At 41.0% G+C, this 19710-nt stretch overlaps 1 protein-coding gene across 3 annotated transcripts in view; it reads right to left on the bottom strand.

The window, feature by feature from the left end:
• Positions 1 to 19710, bottom strand: part of plxna2 (plexin A2) — a 160418-nt gene that overhangs the window by 99248 nt on the left and 41460 nt on the right. The window lies entirely within an intron of this gene.

Genomic DNA, 19710 nt, shown 5'->3' with positions numbered 1-19710 from the left:
ACTAGAAACACCAGAAAGCTACACTAAGCTCACATAAATATTTTTAGATCTGTTACACAGAAGTGGGAAAAATGGTGAGGTGTGCTGATAAGACTAACCTTCTGGGGATGGCCCACCATCCACCAGTCCAGAGTATTGAATACGGCAGTATATTTTAAAGATGCTAGAGTCCAGAAAATTATAGACAAGCTGTCCTTTTGCATCTGTGGTGTGACACACTAGGTTTAACTAACAATGTGATTGATCTCAGTCTTCCAACTCCCAAAAGCATGCTTAATGTACAAACAGCCCCTTGCCATCAAATTGAATATCACTACATATTTATTTATTGTTTTTCAACATGCATGGTTACTTAAGGAGGCTTTTTTTTTTTAACCTAAACTACAATATTTTCCAAAACATAATCAATGTAGTTTGGTGCATAAACCTAACCAAGTATGTTTTAGTGCCTCAACTTAGCTACTGACTAGTAAAATGTTGGTGCAAATGAAACGAATCAGAAAGTGTAAGTCATGGAAACAAAGTGAACAATCAAAGCCAAACAAGACACGAACCATGGCTGACAAACGTCTGATTTACTACACCACCATCTCCCAACCTCCCAACGCAGACTTTTTCCACTCTTCAAAGGAAGACTGTTATCTCCAAATCCAATACTGCCAGGTCTGGTGGTATAGATCTGATATGCCAGTAGCTTCTGACAGAACGGCAGAGTTTGACGCCCTGGGATATGTTGATATGGACACATACTAGATGAAGTCAGATGCTTTAGGCGTGAGATTGGGCATGTATCACTAAGAGTGGACTGGTGGTATGAGTAACATTCGGGAAAAAATTAATTGCCAACACACTAGGAATAAAATACCAGTAAGACACCAATTCATTCTGATTTTAAGGACATCAGTAAAACAGAGCAGCATCTTCATGATTGCAACACCTTGAGTAGTCCTTCAAGGAACACAGTCAATGAGCAGTTTTACAGCCAGACAGACACACAGCTGGTTATGTTCCACACCTTGCAGAACCCTGTGTACCAACGAGGCTCACTATGTCTATTTTCATGTTTGTCCTGGAAACCCAGCTTGAAATGTAGCAGGCTGCTATTGTATTTCTCTACTTCAGGTGGAATAGGTTCAGGCTATTCAGCTGCCTGTGTGCGAGTCTCCTCCATCCCTTTTCATCCCTCTCCTTATTCTGCACACTGGGAGAAAACATGGAGCCTCTCTCCGCCTTGATAATGCATCTAATCCATCACCAGTGTCAGGCTGAAGAATTCTGGTGTCAGTAGCGAGCGGCGTGTAGAAATGTCCTATGTATATGTGTGAGAAGACTCCCAACAGCCCAGTATGCCATCTCTTTTGTTCCTGTTGTACAATATAAGCTCCCATAAGGCTTCTGTTAGCTTGTGTCAGTTCCCATCGGAAAGACTGAGGCTGGAGAGACTACATGTTGGTGAGGAGGAAAACACAAGAAAAGGCAGGAAGAGGGTGAAGAGGAAAAGGAAAGAAAAATTATAAACAATTACAGAGTTTGGAAAAAATGTAAGCAATAAAGCAATTTTTAAAGAGGTTACATATTAGTGGAGCGGGAAGAAAATGAAAATAGACATTGGAATTAGGATAATCACAAGAGACATCACTCTTTTTGTAAGTGGAATTCCTTTCCCCTCACCTGGCTCATACAGTGGCAGTATATCAGCTAAAGTGACCCGAGCCTACAAGGGGCAATTACTTCACATTTTTGGCAGGGCACCATAAAGCCTATTGATTTGGCTCTACGCCCCATGAACAAAGCAGTTAACCCTCTCCTCGACAGCACCTTTTCTCATCTGTTTGAAAAGGAAAACAAAAGCCTGCCCAGACGCCACAACAAATCACACATGCTGACCATTCAAATGGCCATTTTTTTGCTCCCACTAAATATCAGTGAGTATCACTAGCAAACATTCTATTAAACTGACTTCCAGAGACCAATGGTGCAATTTGCCGTCTGGATAATAGCTATATCCAACACTCGTTCAATAAAGTTTTAGCTCTGCAATATTACCATCTCTCTCGGTCACATAATTCACAACCCAAAACATGATTATATCAGCACTTTCTTCTGTTTGCCCCCGAGTAAAAAAAGAAACCAGAGACCACGGCATGCATTAAGGGGTCTGTGGTGGGATGAGATCAGGCCTCAACTCTAATCAGCCCAAACACATATTAAGCACAGCAGCACAATGTCAGGCCTATATTTAGCTCCACATTAAAACACTGAACAGAGACCAGCATGCTGCTGCTGATGGACACAGTCCAGAAAGGTTCACAGAGAGCAAAAACAGAGGGATGTGGTGGGAGGGATTTTCTGCTTAGCCCTTAAAAATCTGGGTTTGCTAGTATGATGAAGCTATTGTTCCTATTTGCACATAGAAACTGTTTTTTCTAAAAACTGCATTCTGGCGATGCCAACAACTTTAAGTTGAACATATATGCAAAACATTACACGTTTACATAGCTACACATAAGCCCACACACAATTCCAAGTTACGAGCACAAAATAACAGCTACCTCTGCGAGAAACCTCATCTTCTAATAAGGAAACGTTCTCTCCAGAGATTTTTTTCTTTTAAAGATGGAGCATTGACTGATGCGATGTACGTGTCGAAAGAACAAAGAAAAGCTATACCTATTTTATGTGAGTAAATAAGCAAGGGACAAAACAATCACGAAACTATTAGATGCAGCAAACACAGCTACTGATGGTTAGACAAAAGTTATTAGAGGAATGTCAAACATACTGAACCAGAAGAAAATATCACTCTACTGCTTTCTCCCTCGGTGTACTTCAAAGTAGATCACAAAGATATTTGAATCAAGAAGTAGCTCAGAAGAGGTTCAGGTGAGGGGCAAATTAGCTGAAATCATTCCAATTTCTCCCACCGGATTTGTGAGATTTAAATGTGGGACAAGACTGCCAGGTAGATGTGATACTAGGAAATTATAGCCAGTGGGATCCGTACAACAAATGAGAATATAAAAGCACTTCAACCAAGACTATATTTTATACTTGTAATGTGTTTGAACTTGAATAATCTCCCTACATGTTTCATGGGGTGGTTTATATTACTGAGATGTACTTGGTAGTGGTAAGTGAACATGCTTTTGACGAATGCATTGTGCTGTGATAAGGCCTTGACACTCAATGCCGTCTTCATTAAGGCCATAATATTACAGGCGTTCTTTGACACATGATAGAATATTATAGATAGGCATGTAAATGAGACGAGAAGAACAGAAAAGGAAAAAGGATAAGACATAAGATTACACCTACTAACTGGATGTTATAGAAATAGTAATCTGAAATAATCATAGTTTTTGTTTATTTCTGGCACCATCCTTGATCATTATTGCACTGTGATTGCACGCAGTGTGTACTGAGAGCATTTTCCCCTCAGGCAATCTATTAAAAAATGATGTGTTTTTCTACAAGTTATTGATGATATAGTTCTCATGCCACATAAATACAACATATGATCCACAGGTTTTTTTTTCCTACATTCCCAGTTGTATACTGCACAAAAAAATAATAAAATAAGAATTACCATCATTATATTGTTGTCTTGGTATTTTTTACTGCCACTGGCTTTAAATAATCAGACATAATTTCAAAGTTTCAAAGGTGACTGTGTGGCTAAACCAGAGGTCCATCACCTTCACAGCCCATTACACCCTTCCACCCTAAATTTCAAACCATACCGCATGTAACTCTATGGAGACAGACATCACAACCTTTAACCTCTCATCTACCAACTTCCCAGCAACTCTTGAATAATTAGAGCTCCCCCTGTAAGTGGAGAGGGTAAGGACAGGGGTAAGATGAACACCACTCTGGGGACCTTTGACCTCTGCTGGCCAACAGAAACAATGCAGAAGGGGGAAGGGATAAGAACATGGGGTGGACTATGAGGGGTAAGGGTTATCCAATCAGTCCTTTTCAGCAACACAGTGATGCTACTGATGGGTTGAGGAGGGGTTGGGTGTCTGACCCTATTCAAACTATTAACAAGAAAACCAGGCCAAAACCCCTGTGCTGGACAAGGGTTGCCATAGTAACCTCTCTCCCCTTGGGCACAAGATCAGCAGGGAATCAGCCAAAACTGTGGTCTGTCTGCGTAAATACATGTATATGTCCACAGATATTCTTGGATATTTTAAAAAAAAGCCGTTATGTCATTAATATTGTTTCAGTCATGAGGCTCAAGTTGAACTGATTAAGAGAGTGCGGTGCTCATTTTTAGTCTCCGTCCTTCAGAGGCCTTTTGATTGTTCCCCCGCTCCCAATTAGAACATGTGGTAAGATCAGCTTTCCAGGAAATTATAGCATTCCATCAGAAACAGTCTCGAGACTGAAAACAGGATACACTGGGCAATAATTGCAGTTAATGTTAATTAGTGTTAGTAACAACAACATACTTGGAACTGGTGACACAAACATACCTTTATAGTAAAAGAAAAAATGTACATGTCCCCTCTCTAAAATATGTTCCAACAGGCATGTCTAATGCTATCTGCACATAAAACAAGATAAAGACTGTCAGGCATATTTCTTCTGTGTGAGAACAGCAGCAAACAGGGCCTTGATTCATTAGTCTGCTAATTAGAAAACACTGTAAAAAATGACTTATGGTACTGTGTTCTCAGCAATTCTATGCACATTTAAGAGATTTACAGGGAGGAACACAAACACAGCGTCAGACAGCCACAGGCTTAAAAAGACTCCTGAATGCAGCTGTGTGTCTTTATTTGTATATTATACATGCAAAACAGCAACAGGCCTGAGTCTTCCTGTAGACCAAGAGATCAGAGATGCTCATCAGTAGAGACATGTGTCTGTGACAGAGGATTCCTCCTTTATCCCCCAAACACTCAGACTCAAACAAAACATCCACACACTCCTCAGTCCTCTCTTATTCCCTCGTAACTCATACACATGTTCTGAAGTGGCAGAAGAGGAAAACTGCTGTGTATGCAGAATAGGAAAGCAGCATATTCTCAGGTCAGAGTTTCTTTAAAAAAAATGACAGAGAAAGAGAAAATGTGTATATAAGCGTGAGTTTCTGTGTGATGCCAGCACATTTTGTAGTCTATGAATCTTCACTAAAGCTCTTTAAAAATGCCCACCAATCTTGCGTCGGGATTTAATGCCTGCTTCACTCCAGAAGGAATAGAGCAGCCAGTTAAAGTATGCTAATTCAGTGGCACTAAATATACTGCTTTAAATGTCAACCTTCAATTATTACACACACACAGTGCCTCCCTTAAAACGACCACAGAATCATAAACACGCACACAAACAGCACACAAATCACTCTTGCACATGAACCTAGGGAATATAAATACTTGTACATCACAGCCACTTTATTTTATCAGTATCTGAATGAATAAAGGACATTTGTGAAAGAAGAGTATAAAAAGTAGCGGCATCAAAAAGGATTTCATTCATTTTACGGAAGATTTTGCAAGGATTAGACAGATGTACAGGAAAAGGGTGAGAAGAAAAAAGAGAGACAAAATTGCATAGTGGGAGAAGGCAGCAATGGAGCAACTCAGAGCACCAGTATAGCCACAAAAGCAGCTAGCAAACAGCCAGCACAAACCCTGACACTCCTCCGCAAACAAGGGTGACAGCACCATTAATTCTATTAACCCTATTAGTATTCCATCCTCATAGTTTCTCTGGGTCAATACACACCTCCATCACACTGCAAAGCTTTTGCTTCTCTTCAAAATGTAAAGGGAGTAGGGTTGGGTAATGGAGGGTTCAGGGATTGATGTATAAATGGGAAATGAGACAATGACACATCCTCTGCTTAGGGTGCAGTAACCACTGTGGTAACCATCCAACTCTGTTAGACCATCACTATATGGCACGATGAAGGATCTACATGTGACAGGTAAGGACTGAGGAAGAGTGAAAACTGGTACAAGGCTCTCAATTTGTCTACGTGTCACATTTTTAAAGAGTAAAGTGAAAAGGTTTTTTCAGTTGACTCAGAGGTCACCACATTACATTTAGATACAGTGCAGCATAGATTTTCTACACTAAAAGAGTGAAATCCAACCAGTACAGAGAGGAGGAATGATAACTGCCATTCATAACTATTTCACCGTGTAACAGAAACCTAAAAATATCTTTTCAAGTGTCTTTCTTGGTAAGCATGCCAGAGAAAATCAATACTGTACCGTAGCATAATTTGAAAAAATTGAACTGATTAAAACAGAAAAAAAAACCTGACAGTCAAGACAACTGTTTCCTTTTTAGTCTGACTGACTCTTATTTTTGAGTGATTTGGAAAAGGTGGCTCATTGCCTGCCCACATTCATATACCATACAAACGATGGCGGTTTGCTGCTGCAGCCGTTAGCAGGTTGATGAGTATAAAATTATATGAATCACATGCTATGGCAATTTGAGTCATAAAATCACAACCCAGTTTAAACCTAGGAGAGATTTTGTTCGACAGCACTCTCCGCCTCCAGCATCAAAACACTAAGTGAGGAATTATCCTTTGAAAGAATGGTGTTTAACACCCCCTTCCCCTCCCCCTCTTCGTTACAGTTCAACAGATTTGTGAAAAATAATTCGTAACACAATGAAAGCTGTCCTGGCAGCATGTGGAGGCCAAACACCTAACTAAGACATATATAATGGTTTTTCACTTTTACCAACCCAACTTACGCCAGCTTTCTCTAGACCTTTATGATAAAAGAAAGATGAAATATAATTATATGAACCTATTCTTTTTGAAAACACAATAGCATTTAAGTAGCTTCTACTACAAATGCAACACAAGGTAAATGAGTTGAGGTGTTAAGAGCTTAAAAGCAAACCTCTCCTTCCATCTTATTCCCCTGTCCTCCCCATCTGCCTCCAGCCTAGGGTAGGTCATGAAGTTACCAACAGACACTAGTGTACCAAGTATGTAGGGCAGCACCATTAGGGCATTAGTGCCGGTCAGCAGCCAGCCAGTTTATGTGTGTGTGCATGTAAGAAATTAAGGATGTGCAATAACACCCTGAGGAAGGAGATACATTATGACTCTGTGCTGGATTGGTATATATGCTAACGATCTCAAAATTCCACAGAAATGAGCTAGGTGCCCACACAGTGTAAGGCTGTGGAGCACATGAATGTGCATATTCAAACAAACATGTGTACTTATTTTTAATCTATATTTTAAAACAGATTTTTTTTTTTAAAGAAATTAAGCAAAACGCCCTAAAATAGCCCCCTGCTGAAACAACACTGCTACCATGCTCAAGCACATACACCAATATGTGCTCTAGCCTTAAGCTAGAGTAAGAGTTACAATATAAAGGGTTGTGACAGCTCTCTTGCTTTCCTCCACATACACTACACAGAATAGCTACAGCAGTACGGGGCTATCTCTGGTGTTTCTGGAGCTGAGTGAAGAAGCAAGCATGAGCTTCCCTGCTGTCTGGCTTGACTGATTCATGCCAATATTACCTGAGGGATTAGCCATTTCCTCTGTATAAATCCACTTTTGTGAGGTAATGTCTAGTATTAGCAGCAGGGGCCGCAGAGGGTTTTGTTACATTAAAAATCATCTGCCAAAAAGCATGCAACACTGGCGTGAAATCCAAAAAGGAAGCATGCTACAGTATATTAGCGTTTTTCTCGTACTCTCTCTCAGCTCAGTCAGATTAGGCATGAGATCGTTTTCTGATGAAAGGTTTCTCTAACAGTGACACTATTAAATTCAAATTCCAAGGCACAGTAATTGATATCTTGATTTGAATGTGCCTCTCAAATGTGAGCTAACCTGGCATATCAGGGAAAAATCTCCTTATTGTTTTTAGCAAGCTAGAGAGAGGGAGCTGGAAAAACTAGGTTTGAAAGCCCACATCAAACAATACCCTTCTCTTTTTTCTCTTTTTCACAAGTTGACCACAGACTCCGGCCAGACGGCTCTATGTTTGGCTACCTCAGTCCAGATCCCCCAAAACCCAGGCTTCATTTTATTCCATAACTGGGCTTTATGGAAAAATACATGTTTTCTGGTTCTCTTTCTCTCCATGTCCTTTTCCTTGTTCTTGCTGCAAAAACCACATAAATGTTTGGGTCAACACAAACCTAAAAGCTCGTTTTTCCAGGGGGGACAGGGGAAGAGTGGAGGCTGTGTGGGAAGGATTCATAGCACAATGATATAATGCGTCTGCAATTCTCCCGCCTGACCACTGCTCTTTGTTTCTCTAAAACAAGAGACTACATAACTGTGGCCTTAAAGAAGAGGAGGAAAGAGGAGGAGGAGGAGGAGGAGAAGGAGGAGGAGGCGAAAAACTGGGTGTTTAGTTGGTTAACGGTTTTTGGCAGGCTGAGGGAGGTATTTTCTGTGTCACGGAGTGAGCAGACAGTGGATACTCCTTTAGACACACACACCCAGAAATATGCACGTATCTGCGCATGCATACAAACACACACATACACCCAAAGGAATTGTTAAAAGGTCATAGTTCATTCAAAGCCAGCCACAACGACAACTTGATTCACTTTCCATCCACACATACTGCTCGGAGAGAGAGAAAGAGAGTGGGAGAGAGCCAGAAAGAGAAACAGGAAAAGAAGCTGAAAGAAAGACATAAACTGGTATGGAATAGTGTACCTATCACTCAGTGTTTTTGTACGACATACAGGCTAGAACACACAGAATTAGAATAACTTTCAACAGAGAATGTCCTACTGCACCTAGGGGAGTATGAAAACAACGACTGAACAAATTAACCAAAGAAAAAATGAAAATGTAGTCTTCCAGTTTGATGAATTTACACAAAAAACAAACAAAAATGATTAAAGCTTTGCTAATATAATTTGAAAAGTTAGGTGCTGCTCCAGCACAGCCATTTGTCTATATGGAAAGCGTTGGGTGTTCATGCAGTTCTACAGTTGTCGCATGTTATTTCATGCATGTTTAAATTCACCAGGGATGAAGCCTGTCACTCAAGGCCAAAGGTCACAAAATCTCTTTATAAGCCATCTCATGTGAAAAATGAATGTGTTTGTTGAGGGTCAAGAGGAAACATAATGGGGCATGCAGGGTATCATGAACCATTTCCTGGAGGATATAAAGCTAATCCCTCATCTTTAGCCGACAGCACGTCTTTAACCAGATTACCCCAATAATCACCTAAACATCAGTGGAAAGAACTAATTTGGGTGTCTAGTCATAACAGTTTCATGACATCAACCAATCCTGTGATACTTTATAAATTACAATGTCTAATCTACCGCGCTGTATATACGTAGGTCCCAGACATCAGCAAAGCTAGGATCACCTAGTGTAATCCTATGGGTGTAGCACAATAGGGAGTCATAATATCCATTCCTTACATGGCATGGAGCTAGTGCTGAGCAGACAACAACTATATGTGTGTGTGTGTGTGTGTGTGTGTATGTATGTGCACTGACATGAGTCTAAGTCTGTGTGAGAGCAAGAGAGTGCATGCACACTCGTGTGTTAACGTTCATACATGCATAAATAGTTTTCTGTCTCTCGGGTGTCTTTTGGTCTGTGCCTCTCCACTGAACACACGTATGGGAGTTGAGGCTAAGGGGTGTTAAGGCCAGACAACAGCAGGGGGATGGGGTTAGGGATGGATGTGAGGAATGCAGAGACCTAAGGGCAATGACAGGGATGGACTGGGGTGAACAGACAGGCAGCGATATGGAAACACAGGAACCCCCTACCCACAGCTCCTCTCAAATGATCTCCTCGATACACCTCATCTGTCTGCCTCACACTTTCCATTTATTTATAGTTCCATTCTCTTGATGCTTTGGTAATGCCAGCCAAAAGGCAAATGACTATAAATGGTGCATTCCTTTTGACATCTGAAGGTGTGCGCCTGCATGAGGCTGCACTTTTGACTGTGTATATGCATATGCACATGTAAGGGATCCAGATGGCGTGTATACTAAAAGGAGCTGGCTGAAGCTATGAGGCTACATTAGAATTGGAGGAAGAGGGCATAAGGAGTAAAGTGGGTGGGAAAGAGGGTCACACATCAGCAGTTGCATGAAAGCCTGGGGTTCCCACTTCCTGCCAGAGATTTGTCTAACGGGAGGCCCTCCATAATTCAATAACAATAATCCCCAATGAAGGCCCAATAAAGAAGGCTGCTGTGGGGTGGAACTAACTGGCTGCACGCCGCCTCCTTCTCCAAACCATCCGTCCATCACTTATTGGGAGAGAGAGACTGGAAAGGCAAAATGGGGTAGTAGGGTGGGGGTCTGGGGAACAAGCCCAGCTGACATGCTGCCCGTAGCCAGCAGCCAGTCGGACACACAGACAGATACAGATCCCGTCTATCCCTCCCTCCTCTCCAACCTGCACGCCCTCCCTGCAGTCGATCCCCAGGCTGCCTCATCCTAGTGGAACCCCCCTCCCCGCTGAGCAGGAGACAGAGCAAAGAAGTGCAGCTGCCTCCTATAGTTCCCTAGATGACTGAGCAGCCATGACGGCAAACAACACAAAGACAAAAAAAATTATGCAAATGTGAGACCTACACAACCAGTATCCCCAGCTGGGGTAATCTATTGATCATGTTTTGGTCTGATAAATCACCATTCTTTTAGTGTGTTGCGATAGCTGAATGACTGGAATCCATAACATAACATTATTGTTTATGATAACCATTTTCCAAACAACGCATGACCCTTCCCCGAGCCCTACAGTACATTGAACTCTGAGTGGAAAGAAGAAACAGGACACTTAGAATCATTGTAGAATAACTGTTATGAAACAAAATGTTATTGTGGTTAAAAAATGAAGTGCATTTTAGGCTACATGCATGGATATGTTTCGGTTACAGTAAATCTGTGTCTGTGCCTGTGAATCATAATGACTTCATTAAAAGCTTATCTTGCTTTATAGCTGCATTAAGATCATTAGAAGTATTTCAGTGTGTGATGCATTATATTGTTTGGCTACTTGGTCAACTAGTGTCTGTGCAAACCCATTACAGTTACTCAATTGTAATGACACAAACAATAAAGTAAATGGCTTGGTTAAGACCAAATTGCCTCCTATGCCTTTATTGGACCCAGAGATACAATATACCAGAGAACAAAAGGTAACTAAGGTGTAACTAATTAAAGTAGATTAAAGAATACTACTTTCTCATCCGCACTGTGACTCTCATTTTTCCACAGAAATGAAATTTGTTATTTCAATGTACAGTGTGTTTAGTTAACTTATCTGTGGAATCATAATGAAATGCTTTTCAGTAAAAAGTGCTGTTCTGCTGGAAATTACCAAAATCTCTTATACCCACTATTCAGGAAAAGGACTGTTTATGTGTTGCAAAAGTTTCAGAGGAAAAAAAATGGTCAGTTGAGTTTACCCAATGCCTTCACATGTGGATAAGGCATGCTGAATGAATTCATTAAATGCAAAAGTTTCTCACAAGTTTCTTGTTAGAATCAGTCTACAACCACGGACAGCTGTGTTTAATAAATTAAACAAGAACTTTGGTATTTCCATCTGACAGAGTGTGGTTTACTCTTAGCTAGTCATCAGAGGAAATGAGGCCATCCTTTTTAATGGCCCACATTTCAGAAAATCATGAGATACAAACAGAAAAGCTCAGCTACAATCACTGAAGCCACACTGACTAATGTGTATATACTGTATGAGAATAGTTGTAAGATTTTTATGTATTTGTGCATATAATGCCTGTGTTCTGCAGTGATATTGTACAGAGTTAATCTTAACTCAGCACATACAAATAAATTGTTCAGGACAACATTTAAATATTTTTTCAATAGCAGATTAATTTCACAGAACGCCAAATAAGTCCCTGAAATTCTGAAAGAAATGACATGAAGCATTCCTAAGGTGTAAGATTATTTAAAACTTTTTTTTTTATTTAAACAAAAAGCATTAAGTTCTCATATCCTTAAGCATTTTACAGCCTAAACTCAAACTCTAACATCTGCAAAGTCTCGTCTTCTCAGTAGAAGTCCACTGACTTATGACAATTCCACCCCTCCAGACATCTGCTGGGGACGTTTGTTGTATAATGGTATTCTGGTGCAGTACACCTGCACATCAGGAAATAAATAGAATAAGTAGGAGATTCTGTGCATTAAAATGTGATAATGTGAGTGAGAATATTTTGTTGGACACAAGCAGATATGTCTGTTTGGAAATGCCAGTTGACTGATCAGACTGAGAAGGGCGTTCAAAATGCCTGACAAATTTGTAACAGAGGAGTAAGGCCTCCATGCTAATCCATTCTTAGAAAAGTTAACTACAGTAGAATAGTCCCATGCTGACCCTGCTTTAAACACACTGAAACACGAAACTTTCACAAAATCCCCAAAACAAGGTTGTAAGAGGAAAAACAGACACTGCCATTCCACAAAGCCATAAAATTTGCAAACACGTATGTGCATGCAAGCCAACAATACACACATCACAATTACTCACACAGTAGAAGTCAAAGCAAAGATGTCATTAAGCAGGAGACTGAAAATATAAGCACATAATATAAGCCAGCAAAGCATTTGGGAAAACGAAGACAGCTTATTTAGGCTGCCTGAAATAAGCAGCTGCTTTAATAATGGGAAGGTCGGAAGTTAGTGCTATGAGGGGAAAGGAAAAAAGAGTGCTGTCACTTTGTTTTTATTTTGACATAAAAGATTGCGAAAAGTACTACTGTTTGGGCTGGCACTGATCCAGAGACCAATGCCAGTTTGAGGAGAATATAGTTTCTGTAAATGGAGACAGCTATGGGGGGAGCTCTGTGACTGGTCACAGCTGGCATATTTGCTTGCCGAGGACACTTCCCCTCTTTTTGGGATAAAGTAGAGAATGGAGTCAAATGTTAGGTACCAGCCAAATAGGCAGCAGGTTTGGCACCAAAATCAACTCCATTTAAACGTCGAATTGTGCCAGAAGTTAAAAGGGAGTTAAAACATCTTCATTCAACCCAATACCTGAGCAGGTTTTTAATCCATCTTTATTGACAATGACAATAAATAAATACTAAAATACTAAATACTAAATACTACTTAAGTGTTGCTTCATAAATATTAAGAAGAGCTAAGCCAACAATAATTCAGCTGTGCAAAGTTAAAAGAGCAACACAGAATGAAATACTTCTAAAACAAAACTGACAGCACATGAGATGTTACAGCACAGCCACCTAAGGTGTTTCATATTCCCAGTGTTCCTCAACAAAGCCTGAACCCAAGCACACCGGACTAATGTTGACATGGATAGAAAAGAAAGGTGCGTTTACTTTGAGGAGCCAAGTATGTGCTGTCTAATCCATTTCTTGTGGGAACCTGTAATGCTGTCTGATACCTGTTAAGAGTGCAGACACATAGAGGCCTCTGTGCTTTGCCCGCGGTCATATCTCTGAATGGGTCTTATTGGAGTGTTGCAATAACTCATTATGAGTCACAGACAGTCCAACATCTACCCAACGACATTAATGCTGTAAACACAGGATATGGTAGTTGTGGTGAAGAAATACAAACACACAGACATGAATAAACGCTCACACACACACACTAAATTAGTGAAAGGTATATAAAGGGAGTTCAGACTTCATGAACAGGCCTTGGGCTGTTTTTAGTCAGGCAGGGAGTGCATACCTACACTAGAGACACGAGATAATTAATAATAAATAAATAACTGCATGACCAAAAACAAGAGGGCAGTGCACAGATGGTCGTGCAATAAAAGCTGTGTGTGAGCTTTGTTTGTAGTTTTGAAATGTAGTCTAGTGTGGTTAAGAATGAGCCAATCACTTCTTGTAGGGTTTTTATTTATTTTTTTTTTATTATTGTCACTCCCACCAGACCTTATCAATAAGAAAACATCACCAGAACAAAAGCCTCACGATGTGCCTGAGCCTGGGGCATTCCACAAGCCAAGGCAAAACTGTGCTCTTCCTTTGCACATGTGTGGTTACTGTTTTGAACAAGTGTGTATGCATGTGTGTGCATAGATCACTGTAAAGACACTGTACTCACACACCTACTAAACAAACTTATCTCTGTGTCAGTGTTCATGCCAGTCATCAGGAGAGACTGACTAGAATGAGGTAACCAGACTAAAGGCGCCCAGACTTGTAGATTAGATGTTGTTATTATATCTTTGTTATTTGAATATCATTTCATTGCTATTACAAACTGGATTGCATTCAGTTTTTATTCACAATTTGTTTAGTGTCCCAACTTTTTTGGAATCCGGTTTGTACTTTTGTGCCTCTCTCCTTCACCTTTTCTGTCCCTAATGAACAACAAAGCAATGTCAGGCAGCTAGAGAGGAGAGGAAGGATTATACTGAGCACACATTAACATCACACAACACTCCAATCAACCGAAAAAGTAGCATATTAAAGATGTGAGTTTGTGTAATGGTGTGCACAAGTGTGTGCACAGGTGAGTGCAAGGGCCTGTGCTGCTGTGTGTGAATACAAATGTGTATTTGTCTATTTAGGGGAAATAAAAGGAAGATTTCAATAGCCTATACACTGAACAATAGGGCCAATCAGTCTGCTGGATCACGGCTGATTAACAGATGAGCTCACTCTAGGTGAGCATGTAACACTGATATCTCGGCAAGAGTGCAATAACAAAACCAATCATAAAAAGATTCAAAACTATCATCGGTTGTTTCTTCAAAGACACACTGAGTGAACCCTCGTGCTAAAACAGCATAGAAAGCAGGAGAACAAGAATCCATTTCCCAAAACAATCTGAGTGTTCCATCTCGATGGCCTTGAAGGGCATGAGCAGAATAACAACTGGCACTGTAAAACAGTGCTATTCTCATTACCCTCTGTGGAGTGAATAGAGAGACAGACTGTGAAGAAGGCTAATGAGCTAGTTAAGGTGGCAGTAAATGTCATTCCTCCTCTGGCAGGCCCCAGGCTGCAGTACTGCTACAGGCCATTACCTGGACAGGGATGCTTAAAGCTTGCATCAGCACTTACTGCACTGCCTAGAATTCTCTCACACACACACACACACACACACACACACACACACACACACACACACACACACACACACACACACACACACGAGTAACGTGTATACACCATAACACTACAACCTTGCAATATAACATGCATTACATTAAAAGCCTAAGCGGATCACGTTGAAGAAAAGTGTGTGACATGAGGCGACACAGTCCTTAGTCGCTTTAATCTTCTTTCCATTGACAGAAACTGTAATGAGTAAAGAGCTTTTCTGGCTGCTTTCCACGCAGGTGTTGACTGTGGTCTGCTGGCTTGTTAGCTGCTTGGCCAGTTAGTTTGACCTTTAGTAATTTATTCTCATATCCAACTAGAAATATAAGATTTCCAAATTGGATCAGTCAGAGTTTATTCTGAAAAGAACAAGGACACAGTGTGACTGGTCTACATTTTGACATGAATGTGCAGGAGTATGCAGACTAAATCAAGGATCTGCAAACAACAACAACAACAACAACATAAACCAACAACTTTTAAAAAGACACAGAAATTTGAATTTAAACTAACAGCCAAGCAAACTAATGGACAAGGAACATAAAAGAATACTCTGCTCTAAACAAAAATGTATGCCTGATCAGATTTTTAAATGAAAAACTCTACCTGGTTGAGTCTGGTTCTTTCTGTTCATTCCTATTAGTCTCACAGTTAAAGCATAAACTGTATCTACTTCTGTATTTACTTGAGCCACATTCTCTTGAAGCACCTTGTCCAAACAGACAGCAGCTCTCAAACCTATAACACAGACGCTTTCCTTTTTGGGGCAGGATGGATGCGTGAATATAAACATAATGTTCAAAACTAAACCCTTGCAGGTTTCAATGTGACAACACTGTCAGTGTGTCAAATGCAGTGTTTATTTTCCTCTGTTGAAGTTTCAAATCAACAAAGTCCCCCTAACATGGATAACAGACAACCACGCTGGTGGTCTCAACGGTATTTTAAAAGACACAATCAGCAAGTTCCATACAAATTTTTAATGACACTGAGTCACAAGAAAGTGTAAACTGGATTCACTAATGTACACGTTTAAACCTTGAAATTTACAGAACAATAAACAAGTTCTTGTAAAACCAAGAGAGCGACTACTCTCGCCGCACTCTCCGAGGTCCTCTAACAAATAAACTCTCTTTGGGTTTAAATAAAGCTCTGAGCTCCACTACATTTAAATACACTCTGGCTCAGCTTCCCCATCGGCTTCAATACGCCTCTGGGTCCAATGTATGGAGTCAGCCTGCTGCCCATATGGTCCCCACTGGATTAGGCTAAAAAGCCCAGTCACATAATAGTGAGGCCCAAGGAACCATTAAAAACCCATTAATTGTAAAGTTTGAAGCTTCTTATGGCAATGATATGCTAATATTTCTTAGCACTGGAGATGGGCTGAAGAATAAGAAGCAGCCAGATGCAATAGAAGAGAAATGTGCTGAGTGAAGGGAAAGGGTGTGTGTGTGTGGGGGGGGGGATAAAATGTTAAAATGGTGAAAAGAGATTCTACAAATAGTTCCAGGTCATGGTAACTCCTTAAGATCCACTTGTCTGCCAGAAACAAGCACGCTCCCTCTCCCTTTCTCTCTCACTCACCCACACACACTTTCTCACACTGGGTGAGAGGGAGTACTGGGGAATAAGAAGAAGAAATGAAGAGTAGACGACACTGAAACTGCAGGCAGCAGAAGACAAAGAGGTCAGTATTGCGGAAAACATGGAGTCTGACATTAAAGTGAGGCAGCTCAACTTCCATGCTCTATAGCGCCAGAAATGCATTGTCAAGAGATATGTAAGGGGAATAAAATATAAAGGAGTGACTGAGTAGGACAGATGGGTGGAGAAAGAAAAAACAAAGAACAAAGTTACCGTATATCCTGAAAATTTAACAAAGATTGATAGCCTGCATCTCTGTCCATCTGTTTTCATAATAAGACAACTTACGGAATTTACTTTTTGGCCAGGTGTCATAGTGTGGGGAAATTTTCTGCTTATCTCAGCAATCCCCTGTGTTGTGGGGTGGATGGAAGGAACATTAGAAAGGCTAAGTCCCCACCAAGCAGATTAACCAGAGCCAGCCATGGGACAAGAACACAGATTTAGGAAGCATTGCCCAAATAAGATTTAGGCTTTTCACTGGCAATAACTTGGGAGTATACATTTCAATGCGTAACCCGCAATGTAACTGATGCTTTCCTGGCTCTGAATAGAGCTGCTGTGTGTAAGTGCTGGAGCTTTTCTCCTGTGTCGTTCAAATTCAACACTCAGATTTCCTTTAAAGCGAGAGGCAGTGCTACTTGTTATTTGTTTGTTGGAAAGCCTCTTGTATATAATGTGGATCTCATCATTTCAGTGTGGTATACAGATCCCATTACAGTGCAGCTGACATGACAATACATAAAATGTCAGAATCAATGACGGTTGTAGCCACAAAAGAGGAAGTGCTGCAGGAGTACAAAGGTCAGGGAGTCCTGAATGTGTCATTCTTCTGTGTAATGAGTCCTTTCCCTATGTGTGTTTAGGATGCCAATGAAGGTAAAGCACACTGGACTTGTCTTTTCCCTGTTCGGCTCTTGGGAGCCAGGTGTCTCTCTTTAATGGAGCCATGTGGAGACTAACGTAGGTTAATGAGCCATACAAGCCCCAGTGGAGATGAGCATTATAGGCTATATGAGATCCCCTCTCATCCCTATATCCCTCCATTTATGTCAGACCCAGAGAGAGAACTGAGGAACAAAGGAATCTGTGGTGGAATGGAAGCAGAGATGCAAGAGAGAATGGAGAGCCAAAGAGAAAAGCGGGTCTGCCAGCCTTTTAAAACAATTAAGGTCTGGATGAGATTCACTAAAAGTTCCACTGCCAAGCAAGGCCCAAATGTGGCAGTAAAGGGAAGGCTTAGTGAGAGCCGGCCTAATCAGAAACAGACTCACTACGACAACAAACCAAACCACACACACACACAGGAAAGTCGACACTTTACATATTAAAGCTCGGCAGGGAGGGGAAGAAAGCCTGTGGTAACATCAAATTGTAATGAGGAACAGGCTCGGAGAGTGCATAAAGCATAGAAAGAGACATAAAAACAGAGTTGTAATGATGATTTTGAAGGAAAGAGAGCTTTTAACCACAGATGCTATGAGTCTGTTTTAAGAATGTTTGTTGTGGTGTTGTTCTGTTTGGCTTTACTGCATTCCTCTTTTTGTCTTGGTCTCAGATGTGGCTTAGTCTCTCGTTGAGCCGTCTGCGGCTCCATTTCAGCGTAAGCTATAAACTTAGAGCAAGCAAACATTTGAGCATGCCGTGTTTCTGTCCCCAAACGTGAATGTGTGCTTTGCTAAGATGCTGCCGAGACAAGAGAAGCATGAGTAAGCGTTTGGTGATAGCGTGGTTGGAAATGGAGGATACTGGCAGATGAGAGGTGTAGCTGGGAAGAAAAACAGACAGGAAAGAAGAAACACAAGGAAAAGCAGAAAGGAGAGATTTAGGAAGACGAGCTTGGTGAAATGTGGGTAAAATAGAGGCTAGAGAAGCTGCAAGAAGAGCAGAGGGAGCGAGGGAAGAAGAGGAGGCTTGACCAGGTTTGTGCTTCGGAGCAGAGAGCATAGCGGGGTTTGTGGCATAGCCGACGGAGAGGCAGCCTCACATTCCAGGCTTGATCCTGTATAAATCCTGTCTGTTACTACAGATCTGATAGGGAAATAAGAGGCCAGATGGGGGCTTCCCTTGGCCTTATAAGGGATTGTGACTTGGTCTGGATGGATAAAGGGTGAAAAGCCACGGAGAATGAAAAATACAGATAGAAGAGGGCAGAGACAGGAATGAGGACTGGACTTTGAGGAAAAAAATAAAAGTGGATAGCAGTACACAGCAGCAGAATATGAAAAAAATAAATCGAAAAGAAATGGAGAGTGAAACTAAGATGCTGCCTATTGTGTGATATTCTTTGTTTGCTGCTCCTCTGATGTTGTTTCAATGATTTTCAGTCTTTGAAGAGAGATGCATCAGGTCTCCAAAACAGAAACAATTTCCTCCTTGTAACAAGAGCACAGTTAACAATACAGCCCAGCACAAGTGGAACGGTAAAATTCATCCTACTACCATTGTTTCAGCCTGAGTCCCATAGATCATTGTAGAATTTTTCTCTAATGTCAGAAAGAGTATTTTTGCCCTTGAGAAAATTGCATGTGGAAAAAAAACAAAAAAAAAAAAACAACCTTGAACAAATAGATGTTTACAATGTTAACCGCTAGAGCTCTACTGATCGCACACGAATTTGCAACACAACAGCAAAAATTCTTGCTATATCCCTTTAATCTACTCTCTTTGTTCTTCATTGTGTTTAGAATTAACAACATTTCTTACTCAAGATGTTCAGACAGTGGGAGCCAACAACCTGCTGAGAAGCCTGATCAGCCACACTAATCTGATCAGCTGTACTTTGTTCAAGTGTGTCTTATTCAAAGAGGACATCACTACCAGCATGGTGTAACCCAAACACCGTCCTATTCCCTTTCAGCTGATGATCCTGGGGAGAACGACACAGTCATCTGATCTAACACACCTTCCAACCCAACAGTCGCCTCCCTCCCTCCCTCCTCTCCCCTCTCCTCTAATCCAGCTTGCAGCCCAAACACAGCATACCTGCAACCAAATGTTCACCCAGCTGCAA

The sequence above is a fragment of the Maylandia zebra genome, linkage group LG20, assembly GCF_041146795.1.
Source record: "Maylandia zebra isolate NMK-2024a linkage group LG20, Mzebra_GT3a, whole genome shotgun sequence".
NCBI lineage: Eukaryota > Metazoa > Chordata > Actinopteri > Cichliformes > Cichlidae > Maylandia > Maylandia zebra.
This window is presented reverse-complemented; position numbering and strand designations above follow the sequence as displayed.